The 16,001-nt window shown below is 40.9% G+C and overlaps 1 protein-coding gene across 1 annotated transcript in view; it reads right to left on the reverse strand.

The window, feature by feature from the left end:
* Window positions 1-16,001, reverse strand: part of cldn11a (claudin 11a) — a 119,423-nt gene that overhangs the window by 85,279 nt on the left and 18,143 nt on the right. The window lies entirely within an intron of this gene.

A 16,001-nucleotide genomic window follows, 5' to 3' on the forward strand; every position in this document is an offset into this window, starting at 1 on the left:
TGTTGACTTAATGTCGCAAAACGCGAAACACACAACGAATGCTAACGTTTCTGAAACAGTGGCGATGTTTACGTTTATCCAGACACAGAGCTAACTAGACTAAAGTAAAACACACCTGTAGTGTTGTTTAAGAACGGTTTCACAGAGAAATGGAACCAAATTTGGCCCGAACGGAACAGAAGTTGGCAAAACACTGCCGTGACAGTCTTAAAGAACGTAGTGTTTTGTTATTACCTTAATTCAGTGCAACCAGGAGCATCACTTAGCAAAAAAGTCCGTGACTAGTGAAGTTTCACGAGTTCATATATGAGCCGCGGAGCCACTTCCTTTGTCTTTTTCCAAAATAAAATAGTTAATGAGTCTCGTCACCAAACGTCTCAATTTAGCCTTACGCAATTAATAATATTACGAATTAATGACCATGAGGGAAAGGGAGGATCACACCAGGTGGCCCATCAAATTTAGAGGGGTGCGGGGGTAATAAAAGTGTTAATCGGTGATGGAGACATATCAGGGCTTTTATTTTGAAAGGAAGACCTGTTTCTGGGAGCTGGGTTGTGTTTCTGGTTGCAGCTATGAGCTGCTCAGTTCTGATGTTCCAGCTCTACACCAAAATGGTTTTTCCAAATCTAATGGTTTTCGCTCGGACATTGAACCTGCCTCTTTTTTTCGTCTTTTCCAACCTCCCCAGAATTACTCTATCGCCCTCCAGGGGAGACATGACCTGCACTTTTAAAAGAGAAACATAAAAAGAAAAAAAAAAAAAAGGTTTCATGCAGACTACACCATTCTACCAACACCGTCCATTCATAAAAAGAGAGACTAATGAGAACCAAAAAGATGGTGAAAATCAATCATATTCACCTGATTGTTTTATGATGAAAATCACATTATAAGAAAATCAAATTCCTACACTTGCTTATTGAAATAAATTGAGTTAGCTGCGTTGACACGGTATTTGAGGAGAAATACAAATGTTGTGTTTCCACTCTTATAAAGAGGTTAGTGCAGCAAGAAAAGGCACAGAATTAAGAATCAATACATTTCTCTACAACCTCCGGCTAAGAAAACACAGCAGCGGAGATTTTCTAATTGAGGAAAACTGAGTGTAACAGGCTCTGGGTTTTCTTTATTCTTGTAAAAGCAGCATGGTGTCAAATTTATTTTATCCTTTAAACAGTAGGGGGAAGCAGCATAAGAATATGTCAGGTTGAGTTTTCGTTACGGTAGACGGTTTATTTTTCTCCAGCCATTGACACAAGGTTGAACTGGCATTGAGGCGTTCAGGTGGAAGGCTCTGGGAGAAAGGTCCTTTCAGGAAGGATAAGTTCAACAAAATGCTTGGATGGAGATATCATTTTCAGACAGCTCAGTGCTGGTGACTGCTGAGATTTGTCAGGGGAGAGAAGAGAAAAAATTGATTCACTTTTAGCTGAGGTTACACAGGAAAAGGGGGGGGTGTATTCAACTGCATGGAAACCTTGCATTGAAAAATGGATTGTTCTGTGTATCCACAGTGGTCTGCGTATGTCCTGGGTCACCTATCCTTATTATATTTCACCTAGATGCAGTAGAAAAGGTACAGCTCTTGAAATCAACATGGAAATAATATTGAGAAAAAACAAAAAAGAAAAGGCTCTAAAATCCTAATTTGATAGGATTTTTTTTAAATTATTTTTTTTATTGAAGAAGAAAAAATCCTAATTTGATAGGATTTTTTTTTAATTGTTTTTTTTTTTGAAGTTTGTCATTTCTGATGGGTGGTTTTGGAAGACCTGGCCAACACCGAAGGCTAAAATGTTTCCTGAACCATTCGATTCCTTTGTCTGTACTTAACTAAAGATCAGTGGTCAGAATGGTCTATAGGAAAGTCAACAAAACTTTGATCCTTTAGCTCAAACCCCATGTAATATTACGTATTTTAGACATTATTCGTTTTTCTTTGGACATATTCTTGGCCACAATCCCTACTTTTAGACAACAGTGATGATTGCAGGAGAGGATTTAGCAAACAGTTGCTAAATAATCAGGGTTTTTTTTATCATAATCAGGAAGTCACAGTCTTATGAGAAACTGCTCAAACTGGTTATTGTTTTGGTTGGACTGTTTGTTTTCTACTGTCTTCTGGTCAATTCTATTTAAATTTCTTGAAAACTGCTTCCTCACCTAACCCAGATATTCCCACTCTTTAGCAAGATGTGTTTTAAGAGAAAAAAAACCTGTCAACTTGAGTTGAAGAAATGTTATGAAAATAATTTAAACAATTCATCGTTGTATCTCAGACCAATCCTGTAGTTTAAGCTACTAGAAAACACTGAATGATTGGATAGGTTGTGGACATGGGAATTTTAATCCAATCAAATCTGCAAATCAGTGAGAACTGCACAGGACTAGATTAGAAACTCTTAATCAATGGTCTAACATCTTGTGGTTTTTTCAACGTGTGAACATCAATTTGAGAACTTTTATGGTGAAGTTATGAACTAATTGAACAGGAAATGATCAATTGTTAGACTTCTTATCCCTGAAGTCTGTTTTTCAAAATGACAAAGGTATGAGGTTTCTCCATCAAAACAAACCACTGATGCTCTAATGATTTACCCACACAGCTCTGTATCCTGTCTAAATGTCATTTGGGTTAAAGAAAATATAAATCTCAGCCTTCATTCGATGCAGTTTTTCACTCATTTGGTTGGAGACGTCTCCATTAGAAGGGAGTTAAATTCAGGCCATGGCAGTCAGCCATGCTGGAATATCATTAACTATCAATGAGCATGAATCAATCTCGGGTCTAAAGTCGCCAAAATGCATAAATCATTATTAAACGGCTTCATTGTGCCAAATGGAATTTATTTCTTTGGTGGTAACGTCGGGTAAATGGAGAATACTGTGGTGAGGATTCATTCTAATGACAGTTTAAAATACTATCAGTTTTCCATATGATTAAATATAATTACAGGCTTTATTTTATCTGGCTGCTCATACTTGGAGTTAAGAGGACAGTAATAATGATTTTTCTCTCCTGACCCTGACACGTGTGGATAAAGTAAACCCGTTTTGAATGACTGGTTATGGAGTTTAACAGTTTGTTTGGCAGAAGAAACAAAGAAAATCCATCAGGGCTGAACTCACTCCCCGTTTTGACTCTTTGTTGGGGCCTCATTTTTATAATGGAGCTGTAGCACGTTCCCAGCATGCACTGGCAGCCTCATCAGGCCTGCTTTTAATGACGCTGTTTCAAATTAGGGAGAGTCCATTCTGTCCATTTTGTGTCACTCTCAATCAGGCCTGTGTGACTGGAGCATCACAGAGCGCTGCGGCTCCAGTGCCAGTTCTTTCACAGCAGTGATGGGTCCGTGCCAGTGGTACTGTTTGTTTGTCTGTGTGCCTCTATTGTCATAATGCTGAAAACGGAAAATAAAAAATTGATTGTAGGGTTTTTCAGAATGCAACCCACGTCTGTGATTTGTGGTGCAGAATTACAGAACGAAGATGCTCATGTCAAACTGAATGTAATGGTTTTAGCATCGGACGTGTTTTGGTCATATATTTTTTTTGTTTTTGGTTTGCAGTTAATGTGTTTAAATATGTGAACCTACCTTTTAGATTCATGTCACAAAGAAAACAAACTCACATGACTGAATTCAAGCAGATAAAAAATGTCAATGACTCACACTGTATAATCCAATAATTCCACCATCCAAACTGCTGTTGCTCTTATATGCAGACGATACACGTTATTTGCACACACTGCAGGATGGAGATTTTTGCCTCACCAAAACTGCATGAATTAATGGAGGCTTCAATTCCAGCTCAGACACCCAGCTCACAGCAGAGCAGCCCCACAGAGTGCAGGGCCGTAAGTAACGACTGACAAGCTGACAGACAAAATTGCCAAATGGATTGTGAGGAACCATAGAGCCATCAATATTGTTGAGGACAACGGCTTCACCCAAGTTTTTAAAGTTGCTGCTCTCAAGGTGTGGTGCAAGCCACAGTCGAGAGTAATAACAAAAGGCCAACAACGCTGTGACTGTTGACTTGTAATAACAAAAGGCCAACAACGCTGTGGCTGTTGACTTTACTATGTTAATAATCCCATCATTTGGAATAGTAACAAATAAAACAGGTGTAAAATACATGTATCTACCTGCCATTAGTTGATGCATAAATATTTCTTATATTAGAATGTTGAGGTAGCTCACAGATCTATTTTTATATATATATATATAACTCCAATGCACTGCTGGTCACTTGTAATTCCTCTCTGGCACTTAAAGGATGAGATATTGATTGCCCCACGTACAACTTATTGTGTTGCTCAACGTAAATCACCCTGTGATTGACAGGTGGCCCCGACCCGGAGCCGTCCGTCCTGTTGGCTTTTTCAGATTTCATCAGCGTACTGACCTCCATTCATTTATCATAAAGCAGGTTGGGTAAGACCCAGCTTTCAAATCAGCATCTGCAGCATCTCTTTAAGAATTTATTAACACCGGATATTTTTTAAAAACCTTAACAATATTGCTGGTTTTTTGTTGGCCTGGTGCTGCATAAACCTATTTTATTAGTTTTTGCAGCAGCAGCAGCAGCAAGAGCGAGAGCACAAATCTCTCCCAGGTAGAGTGTCTGCGGTGAGTGCAGCCGGACCCTCTGGAGTGAAGCATTCAGTCCTCATGCCATTTAATTATGAGGGCGGCACAAACCCCTGGGTGCACGGCTGCATTCTCCCACAACAGTGGCTGGATAACAAACCGCGCTGAACGCCTGTGATTGATCTGAAGCCATTTGGGGTGGCCATGAAAAGACAAAGGCAGTGACAGAAGGTAAAGAAGGGAAACTGGGAGGAGGTGGGGATGGGGAGGGGGGGGGTAGGAGTACAGACAGGTTGGGAGGAGAGGAAGAGAAGCAGAAGGGATGGTGGAAAGATGAAAGAAATACTGTAAGAAGGGGGACAGGGAGTGGGATGTCAGCAGGATGGAGGAGGGGGGCAGGGAGGGATGGGCAGCATCTTTCCTGGCACAGCATTTTCTGCACTACATCCCCTGGTGTGGACCCAGGAGTGGTGTACACACAAAAACACACTTTGTTTAACTGTTGTAGAGCTCTTTCACAGAAGCGCGGATGCAGATATTTGCATAAGTGATCATTGTGCTCCGAGCCCCAAAAGACGGCACTGATGGATTCTATAGATAAGGACGGCTTTCATTCTGTCTTTCCCCTTTGTGATGCAACCTTTCTTTTTTTTTCACCGCAGAAATCTCTATTTACTGCATCCTTTCTTTTTCAGCCATTCTTCCCAGGACAAAAAGTGTGCATCTCCCATTACTCTCCTATTACCCTCAAAGAAATCCTCCTTTGTTGACCAAAAGCCCTTCCCTGCTGTATTTCATTTTAACTCTTTCCAAACATATCTACCTTTCATGACTCAAAGTTTGGGATTTTCTTTTTTTAATTACCCCAGTTCTTGCCTCTCAGGTAGCGACGATGGCGTGGTACTAGCAGGATAAAGAGTCGGCAGAGGAGAGGGGCAGATGGAGAGGTGGGGGCTGAGAGGGGGGGTGGTGTAGAAGGAGAGAAAGGAGAAGGAGGGGGGGGGGGTGAGAAGTTAGGAGAGCAATTATGCAGTGACTCAGTTCCATCGAGTTATCTCTCATTTTTATGACTTCAATCAAGCGTCCTTGAAGCGTATGAGGTTTCGGTCTATTATTAGGGCTAAAAGGCTGGACTGGAGCTTCAGCTGTTGTGCGCACATTTTAATGCCAGCCTCTTATTAGCAACAGTAGGACCAGCTCAGCCCGGCACACGGACAAAAAAGCAGGTACATCTCCTTGTTTTTTTTTCATGCTTGGTCATCATTATTCCACCTCTCCTAGTGCACTCAGAGTAACAGGCTGCAGCGGTTCATACACTGTCTTTATTTTGGGATGTTTTTATTTTCGTTGGCGTGAATCACATCTGTGTTTAAGGCTGGTGTGGACACAGAAATCCAATCCACTATTTTCATCTTTGTCACTTCAGCACTGAGGCCCAAATCAGACATATATAAAAATATATATAGAGTATACATCCAATGTTCAGCCGTGTGACAGGAGCAGNNCAGACTACAGGAAGCATCTGAGCTGCAAAGTCAAACTACTGTGTTTTCTTTTCTCCTCTACTTTTTTTTCCCCTTTGGCTGCACAACTGACATCCTGCAATGCAGATGTGGGCTACAGTACATTATTCTCCAGCGGGCCGTTCTGACCAGTGGAGTTACACATCAGATTAGCGACACATTCATTTGCTAATTGCCAGTATTTGGTAAACACGGTGACATAAGACGGAGTGGTGCATCGGATGAATGAGGGTGCGACTGTGAAGTTAAACACAGCAGTGCTCTGAAGAGTTTGTTGATGTGGTTTTTTAAAATGGTCTTCAGAATCCTGCAGACCCTCATTTTGTCTTGGTAAAATATAAAAAAAAAAATCATAAATAATCAGACGAGGAATCAGAAACCCAGTCGACTGGAGTTAGCCACAGACTCCTCAACTACAGAAGTCAATAAGAGACGGACATGATTTGTGCTCTACAGTGAAAGCAGGCTGACACATGAATGGCACAGACATCAACACAGGACAGTTGTCCTTGATGAGTTTATATATATATATATTGACTGCAGATCTACTGCAACAGGCTGCCACATGGGATGTGTGTGTCCAAGTATGTGGTTCCTCACTTGGTATTCCCAGGCGATCTCCTATCGGAGTCCTACTGGGCCCAATCCTGCTTAGCTTGTGAGACGTGTTCAGGGTGGTATGGCTGTAGGCATCGACGGGCAGTGTATGAAAGATGGTACGTAAATCACCAACACTGTTTGACTAAATATTTCAGGAACCTTTAGGTATTTATCCTCATGTCTTCAAAGTGTTTTTTTTGTGTGGAAACACTCAAAAGCAACCAACTAGTGAGCACTCTTGTGATGTCCTCAAACTAATTTTCATCAATGTTCTGTGGAATCTGTGCACAGCATCATGAAACAAGCCGTCAAAAAGGGAATCTGTGCGCAGCATCATGAAACAAGCCGTCAAAAAAAAAAATCCACCTAATTGGACCCGGTCTCCCGTCCTATTCTTAGTCACTAAGACCAAGTCTCCAGATGTGATGAGCAGATCGGCATTAAACAAGCAAACTGGTCACCTGGATGTAACCATCAATCCACCTTCTCCAGCAATTTTTTTTACTTTATTGGACCGTCCACCAAAGAGAGAGAGAGAGAGAGGGAGAGAGAAAGGGAGAGAGAGAGAGAGCGGGGGAAACAGAGTCATCAAGCCTTCTAAAGTGAGGCGTCACCTGTGGTACAGGCCTTCACAGACTTGTGAGTGTGTAATTCCATATGCCAGAGTTCCCCTCACTGCGGTGCCCTCCCTGCACGTCTCTGTGCTTTTCCAAGGGGCTCATGCATTATGACTTCACGTCCTTTTGGCTTATTCCAATTTCTTGTCTCATTTCCCTCCTTCTCCTTCCTCATCTAATTCCCTTTTGTCTTTTTCTATCTCCACTCTTTTCCTTTTTCATTTCGCCTCCATTTTCCCGCTCGCTCTTACCCTCGGCTGTTCCACTTCTCGGTCCACGCTCCTGCCACACTTCATTTTTGTTTGAGCTCTCTCAACCTTTCCCCTCCTCTTTATAGTTTTCCTTTCCGGTCTTTTTTTTCCCTCCTATACTCATTTCCCCTCCTGCGTGGGACTGCTGTTCAGACGCACCGGGCTCGGAGCCCCATAATACCCCGATCAGAGTTATTTAGCCGCAGCTATGACAGGTAGGAAAATGAAATCACAACTCAGGGATGTGTGTTTTCCTTTTTGTTACCCTTTACGGTTTCGCTTTCCCATTTATGAGACCCCGCTGCAGGGCTATTTTAAGTCGGTCGCTGGCTTAGCAAAAAAATCCAACAGCCAGTCGATGACTTAGGTGAAAAAACAGTGTTGTGTATTGATGGATGATGTCACTACTGTTGTTTGTTGGCATGAATATAGGAAAAAGTAAAGGTTCCCATTTCTGTCACGACTAAAAATGTCAGATATACGTCCAGGGGTAAAATAAGACCTTGTGTTTCAGGTTGATCAATCGACCAATCAATTACTCACATACATATCCCACAGTTTTCTCTGTGTTCAACTTCGGACCAGATGTTTTATACTGCAGTATCTCAATGTAAAAAGAACATAAAGTAACTCTTCAGTCTGTATAAAATTCGAAATTTTGTCCATAACATTTTAGGGCAGATAATCATTTTGCAAATGGATGATTTTAAAGGAAATGTAATTCAAGACCTTAATTTTTCAATTATTTTTTCAACAAATACAATTAGTAATTTTTCAATTATTTTTTCAACAAATATGTTAGGTTTTACAATGACAACACTCAAAATTATATCTTTTATCTGTTCATAATTCATAATTTTAGGAAACAAGTGCAGTCTGTGAGGCAGGACTTCATAAGTGGAGGAGTAAATGTAGATAATTACGACAGTGTTTGTTAACAGCTGTCTGTTAACATCTGGACATTAGCTGAAAATACAAGAATATGAGGCAAAAAGAACCAGGTCACCACCTGAAAGCAGCTGACTTTCAAATGTTTTCAGTTTCCAAATATTTATATATACTGTATATATATATAAATTATGTTAGCAAGTTTTCGATTAAAGTTTCTATCACATTAAAATTTCTGCTCTGACTGTGTAACGCCCTGGACACACAGAGCACTAACCGCTCGTCTGCTGTTTCATTTCCACAGTGTTATTTGGGACAATCCTGCGTTGTTATTGTATAAAACACAAGGTCAAGACACAAAGAACGTACAAGGCATTATGGGATATTTTAGGTTTCCGCCCACATTGCTTCTTCTTGTGCCTCTTTGTGATTTGTCTTTGGAAACTCAACTTTGTTGCTGTAAAAAGCAACAACCTAATGAAGATCAATCGTCCATTAAGTCTATTTACATCTGGGAGACGCATATTTGGGGAAAAACGCACCACTTTTACCTTTGTGTGGTTTTTCTTTTATGCTGATGCTGCAGAGTCATCACGCTGCTCCTACTGGTGTTTTCCAGGCCGGCCTGTCTAATGAGGATGTCCCGTGTTTGATTAATCAATGCGGTACTTAATGTGTTTTGTCATTAGTTATTTCGTTAATAGTTGTCACTACGCTGGCGACAACTTTACCCTCTGCTTGGCTGCACGCAACGTCCCCTCTGCAGTAAGCACACACACACACACACACACACACACACTGTGGTATAAAGTATGTCGGGATCAGACTGATGCAGATAAATGTGTCATGCCTGAGTGGTCTCCAAGTTAAAGACAGTGCTCGTAAAATCCACACACATAACAAACTACATTTTGCTAATTAAATCAATTTTATAACCATCAAAAATGATGGTAATGGATGAGCCGGTGGAGCCGACTGAACTGAGAGTGAGTCAGCTGTTTGTCCCGACAGTCAGCACTTATGGCAATAATATATATATGTACATATAGTTTATCTGAAGTCTTATTATGCCAGAAAGTTCCATTATTCATTCCATTCAGGGGTGTCCAAATATTTTCTCAGAAGTTTGTAAATGTTTCAAGTGAAAGGCCGACAACTCTGAACTCTGAACAACTGACGGAATCATATTACTTTAGTGTTTAAGAAGATTAAAATATAATAATAATAATAATATAACAAATCCATTCCACTTTTTTCACATATTTCTGCCCAACCCTCCATCTGCCTACAGTACATGGGGGTACATTGGGGTCTTAAGGCCAGGGACCCTCAACATTGTGAAAGTTGGAGCAAAAGCCGTCAACTATACAGTATATATTTTAAAAATATTTTCATAAATTAGAGAGCGGAGTGCTACATATGTATCTAGCCATGTTGATATTTAAGTGTTAGACAGGGCCCTGTAATAAATAAGGGTGATGAATGTTAACAATATAAACAAAACTTTATCCTCTACATGTCAAATAATACAAAGGATTGTCAGAAACTTTAATATATATATATATGTATATATGTATATATATAATATATTCTCCAGAGGCTTGTTAACAATAAACGTAAATCTTTGTTGTGATTTTAAGTGGCAGACAAATACACAGTAAGTTTTCCCAGCTCATAACAAATGCCTTTTTACATTGATATTGTCATATATTGACAGTTGATCATTTTGTTAAGTTTGCAATATATATTTAAGCTGTTTGTATTGTGGATAAAATAAAACAAACAATTTAAAATATCAATGTTTTGAATTATTAAAACCTAAAAAATATCACAGCTACATTTTTCGTTCACTCCACTGTATTTGAGGTCATAGGTTTAATCCATCGTGGAAACAGGGCAGTTCTGTTCTGAGCACATTCAGCAGTGGTTTCCATCCTGTTGTAGGTAAACTGGTCACTCAGCCTTTACAGCAGAGAAACATTTCATTTCTTCATCTCCATGTTTTCTACCCAAACAGGAAGTTAAGAAAAAGTTGTGGATAAGTGTGCCCCACTGCTGACATTTATACTTCATGTTGTTTATGTGTGATCTGCGGTCATCAGGTAATAAAAAAAAGATAAATAAAGACGATAAAGTTTCCTTCTCTGAAGGATCCTCCAACCGTGAAAACCTGCTGTGGATTGATTTGTTCCTGGATGTTTTACCCTGGAGGTTGGAGCGGCAGGATCAGATTTAATGGCCGACACCATGGGAAAAGGCAGGGAAAGTAAATTAAAAGGTGATTTTTCTTTTTCCAGTGGTGGAGAAGGAGGTGGCGGAGGAGGCGGCGCAGGCCTGATATGAAAATGTCGGAGACTGAATATAAAATACAAGTAATCTGGCAAAGAGTGAGGCAGGCTGGCTGAAATTTGATGGAAATTTAGTTCGAAAGAAAAACATTGGGGGGAGAGAAAACCTTTTTGTAAATTCCTCTTGCTGTTCTATTTGCTGTTCTTCAGAGCACACTGTTCCCATCTGCATTTCCTCCAGGCTCGGAGGCCCAGTGGAGGTGATGGATGGGTTCTAAGGAATTGACAGTCTGCCTGATGTGGAAGAAGGGAAAAATGTGTGATGTTCTGATCCATAAATGTCATTTTATCTTTTGGCATTTTTTCCAAAAAAGCCCACTCGCTCCCTACTTTGGGGAACACTGCGGTGCTGCACACAGGCACACACACCATCTGACAGGCATTATTTTTCTTCCTCGTCCTTCCCAGATCCCATTAAACTGTGAGACACACGTGTTCCTCCAGATGACACTCCCCCCTCTCCCATCTCTGTTACCTTTGTCTATTTTCTCAGAGGTGTGGGAACACACCTGCCACCAGCATTGATTTTCACACACACACTCACTCACTCACTCACAGACGCACACACACGCACGCACACGGACCTGCCACAGCCACAAAAGCAACTTTTTTTGCTTTGAGCATCCTCCCTCACAAGTGTCAGGAGGGTTAGTGGAGGAGAACAGCTTTATGGCGTGGAGGCTGGGTGTAGAGCAAGGACATAAAGTGAGTGAGTGTGTGTATGTGTGCGCACGCACACATACACACACACACACACACACACACGGAGGATTTCACTTATGTGTAAAATCACACTTTAAGACCAGTGCAGTGTTGGCAGGAAAGAGAGCAGAAAGAACAGAGGCATCAGAGAGTTAAAGCCTGACTATAAACCTCAGAATAAAACCTGAATTTAATATTTATTCCAGGTCTGGGACTCGTTAATTTTGATATAGATTTAATGTGTATATTTTTGATTAACTGCAGACTAAATAACGTGTCAGTTTCCTCATTTCTGGCGCACCGAGTACTGTTGCATGACCTCCAGACCTGTAGGTGGCGGCCATGCACACCATGTCACAACCCAATCCAGCCATAAAGAAGATGCACAGGCTGCAGTGAGTGACGTGTGGGAACAGGAACGTCTGGTAAAGAGCTAGCAGCTGTGATAACAGACCTGTTGTGGTAAAATTGTCCAGAAAAGTAGTTTTTTTGTTGTTGTTGTTGTTTGTTTTTTATCTCCACATCACTTCGAGCCCAGTGTCACCGTATTGCAAAACATGCTGCTGTGAGCAAAGACATCAGAGCTAAAGTTAGCTACAACAGACCTGGTACCAGCTCTCAACAGTCAAATCTAAATCTGCTACATTTTTTTTACAACATCCCACCTCGAACTGCCAAGTTTCTCACACTTTGTAGAATTCCCAAAAAAAGACAACTAACAGGACGGTGAGCAAAGCACACAAACGCTATGTCATTATAGTCATTTTTGTTTAAAGAAATATTTGTTCCTGTTGTGCAAGAAATTAAACTTTAAATTAAACAAATTGTCAACAGCTCTCTCTTTGTACTTTGTATATATATATGGAGTAGTACTGCAGTACAGGGCCTCCTATGTTTACGATGTCCTTGAATTCTGGCATTCTGTGGTTACCTTACCATCGCTCTTAAATGTATGTGTACAGCAGCCAAAGAGTTTAGTTGTGAGCAACTGAACTACTTCTTGGACCGTTTCGTTCCTCAGCTGAGGAACTTTGTCAGTTTCTGGTTGATGTAAAAGGCAACACAAGCTCCAATCAGAAGTCCAGTTTCTCACAACTAAACTCTCTGGATAAAATGACCTGGATAAAGGAGAATCTTCACAGACTCCCGTACAGTCCACAACACTTTAACGGTCTAAATGTGTTTGTGGCTGTGGTCTATTGGGTTATTAAACGATAAATCAGGTCTTAGCGCATTAGCACCGCAGCCAGAAATGATAGTTTCAAGTTTCTCTTCATCCATTTATAAAGATAGCAGCAACTGTACATCCAGGCTCGGCTAACCGTTGGAAAATCCAGCTCGTGTTTTGATTTAGCTCTTAGGCTAACCGACGTCAAGAACCTAAGGCTGCTCTGGCGGCTGTTGCCCTTGTCACACTGTGGGCTCCAAACTGTAAAAGTCATTGTACATCAGATGTGGTCCAACCTACAGGATCGGATGACAATTTCATGCTTACTTTGCTTTGTGCCGCAGACCAGGCTTCAAAGAAAGGTCTGAATGGAGAGAGCGGCGTATAATCACGGTTACATTATGCAGCCACACATGCTGGTGCATATGGTTCAGGGTTTTGTTATAATCTCTGCTGCTGCATGTGTGTGTGTGTGTGCGTGTGTGTGTGTGTTATTTACTGCAGGTGAATCTTTTACTCACACGTGGTACAAACAGGAGGAATTCACTGAGGATGATGTTCTTAATAATTATTTTTCCACCTTTGTGGGAATTACTGCAATAAAGCAGCGCTGTGCTACGAGGCTGTAGGTGACACACACACACACACACACACACACACAGTTGCTAGGTCAGCCCATCGTAAACAGCCGTGGGTTTGTTTACACTGTAAATTTGCTCGATAATAAAAAACCATCCATTTACTGTTTCAGTAAATAAACTGTGTCACTGCTTTAGACTAACTCCAGGGGTCGTGACCTTGTCCGGTGAACGGAACTGTTTAGTTTGTCCTGTTGCGGGATCTTTTATTAACACGTTGGTCAGGATGGTCAAAGTCGCCATGACCCCCCCCCCACCCCCTCCCCGCTACAAATTGGCCTCTACTTGTCGGTTGGAACGGTTCGTGTCTTCAGTCAATTTGGGAGGAAATTGCACTCCCCCATCTCCTGCTCCTCTCTCTGTACACAAGTAAAAGTGCCAAGCTAAAGTGATTAACTCCAGGAATGATGGAGGAATAAAGTAACGCCAACAATGACCTGAGTGGAGTTGGCAAAAAAAAAAACTAGAAAAAAGTATAACAAGGTCTAGACAAATGTGGAAATTCCAACGACTTGTGACCTTTTGTTGTTGTGTTGCAGGGTGCAGAGTGGTGGGAGGGGGGCGGGGGTCACTTTTTTGTGCGTTGCAGCGTGAAACATTATAAGGTTATTTTGTAACTGGTTGTAGTGGTTTCATCATCAGCGTTAATTATAGGTAGATCAAATTAGAGCTGTTATGCAATAATATTGATCCATTTTTATGGGTTGTGGTTGGAACTAAAGATTAGCTTTAGCGCCACCCAAAGGTTAAACACACCACAACACATGTAGAGACAAAGAAATGATTCACACTCATAACAGTTAACCTAGTCCTACATGGTTTTGTTACTGTGGGAGCGGTCAATCACCATGGAACATTCCGGTTTGTGTCTTTTTCTAACTTTTGATAACCGATGCTATAAACATTCTTAGCTAGTTCTTCCTTGGTTCGGCGAAAACGAGTCAGTCACTGCATCATGTGGTATTACGTTTATGGTTGGAAAAGAACCTCTAAAGGGAATTCCGCCACCTACAGGCCAGAGTGTGTGGCTGGGTGTGCTAATAATTTGGTAACTCTGTCCATTTATTATGTTTCAAAGTTAAATCACATCCAGTTTCCAGCCACCAACATCAGTGAGCATGTGTTCACCGGCTCTGCTCTTCATTATTTGGTTGTTCTCCATCCTGCAGAGGTTAATATTTACGACTCATTCCACGAGCTAACCCACAAACATCCTCCCACCAGATTAATAGACAGTGTATGTGTCCCACTTCCTCAGCAGCACACTCACGTTCCCCACCACCAGGGCCTGTGGTTCTGTTACCTGACACTGATCAAGGAGCCTGTTTTCCATGCGAGGAAACAGGCCCCGAGACCTGAAGTTGAGTTAATTAAACATTAGCCATTAATCAAAAGCCGTGCACGATTATCTGTGATATTTTGTCAATGACGTGACGTTCCCTCTCCGCCGAGAAGATAGTGAGGAGCAGCGGGGGAACGAACAGGAGCTGACAGACACCGGGGACGAAACGAGGCCAGTTTTCACAGATCAGTGTTTTCTGGTTTTCATGCCCTTGTGGGGACAAAAATCCTTTTACAACAATCTGGGGACGTGTCACATATGTTTTGGGGTCCTCTTTTTTTACTTTTTGAAAAACATGAGAAATGTTGTTCTAGTTTTGGAAACTATGTTTATGTTTTCTCTATCTACAGGCTGACTTCAAGTTAATTTACTTATTTTTCCACCACCTTTGACTGGTTTTAGAAAATTTAGTACATTCTTACATTTAGTTAAATTTCATATTTATTTCCTGGTTAATTTTACTGATGCTTATAATAATAATTAATACTTTACTTTTTTAAACTTATTTATTATAAACTTATTATTTCCCCCTTGGTTCTTTTTGTCTAAAATATATCCCTTCTATTTGTTGATTTCCTTCCAACTAGTATGATTTTCAAAGACCTAGAGTACTAATTACTATTTGTTTATTTTCCTGCATAATCAATTTTTGGACATGTTTTTTAATGGTATGTGGGGCTGAAATGACCAATCATATCATTGTGATAACATTTGGTTTTAGTTCATATACATACATTTAAAAATAAATATATAACTTTTTTGAATATCTGTTAAATAATAATAAAAAAAAAACGTCTAAATCTACACTTAAGTTAACTTCAGAAGAATAACTATCAAGAATGTATTGACATTTCACACACAGACCTGTCTATTTGTTTTACTGGCTTAGCTTCAATTTTTTTCCCCATTCTTTAGCTGTTCAGAAGTTGGTCCCCATAAAATACGAAAAACCTAAACCTCTCTCTCTCTGTGTGTGTGTGTGTGTGTGTGTGTGTGTGTGTGTGTGCGTGGGCCACTGTGCCAGCTCTCATTGCACTTTGATGCCCTTTACATGTTTCAATCAACATCAATCAGCACTTGGAACGCTGCTCCTCACATTAATTGAGTGCGAAAATTGCAGCGTCCGGAAAAGACGGGGGAGGAGGAGGAGGAGGGGGGAGGAGGAAGGGGAGGAAGACGAAAGTGGACATTTACAGATCAGTGATTATTGCTTTCTGTTCTGATAAAAACATATCAAGGCCAAATGTCTTTTTCAGACCACGCTGAGGTGAAATCACAGACACAGCTGCTGCTGCTGCCGCTGCCTCTGACTGGAAGCCCGGGGTCACC

The sequence above is a fragment of the Cynoglossus semilaevis genome, chromosome 1, assembly GCF_000523025.1.
Source record: "Cynoglossus semilaevis isolate Cse_v1.0 chromosome 1, Cse_v1.0, whole genome shotgun sequence".
NCBI lineage: Eukaryota > Metazoa > Chordata > Actinopteri > Pleuronectiformes > Cynoglossidae > Cynoglossus > Cynoglossus semilaevis.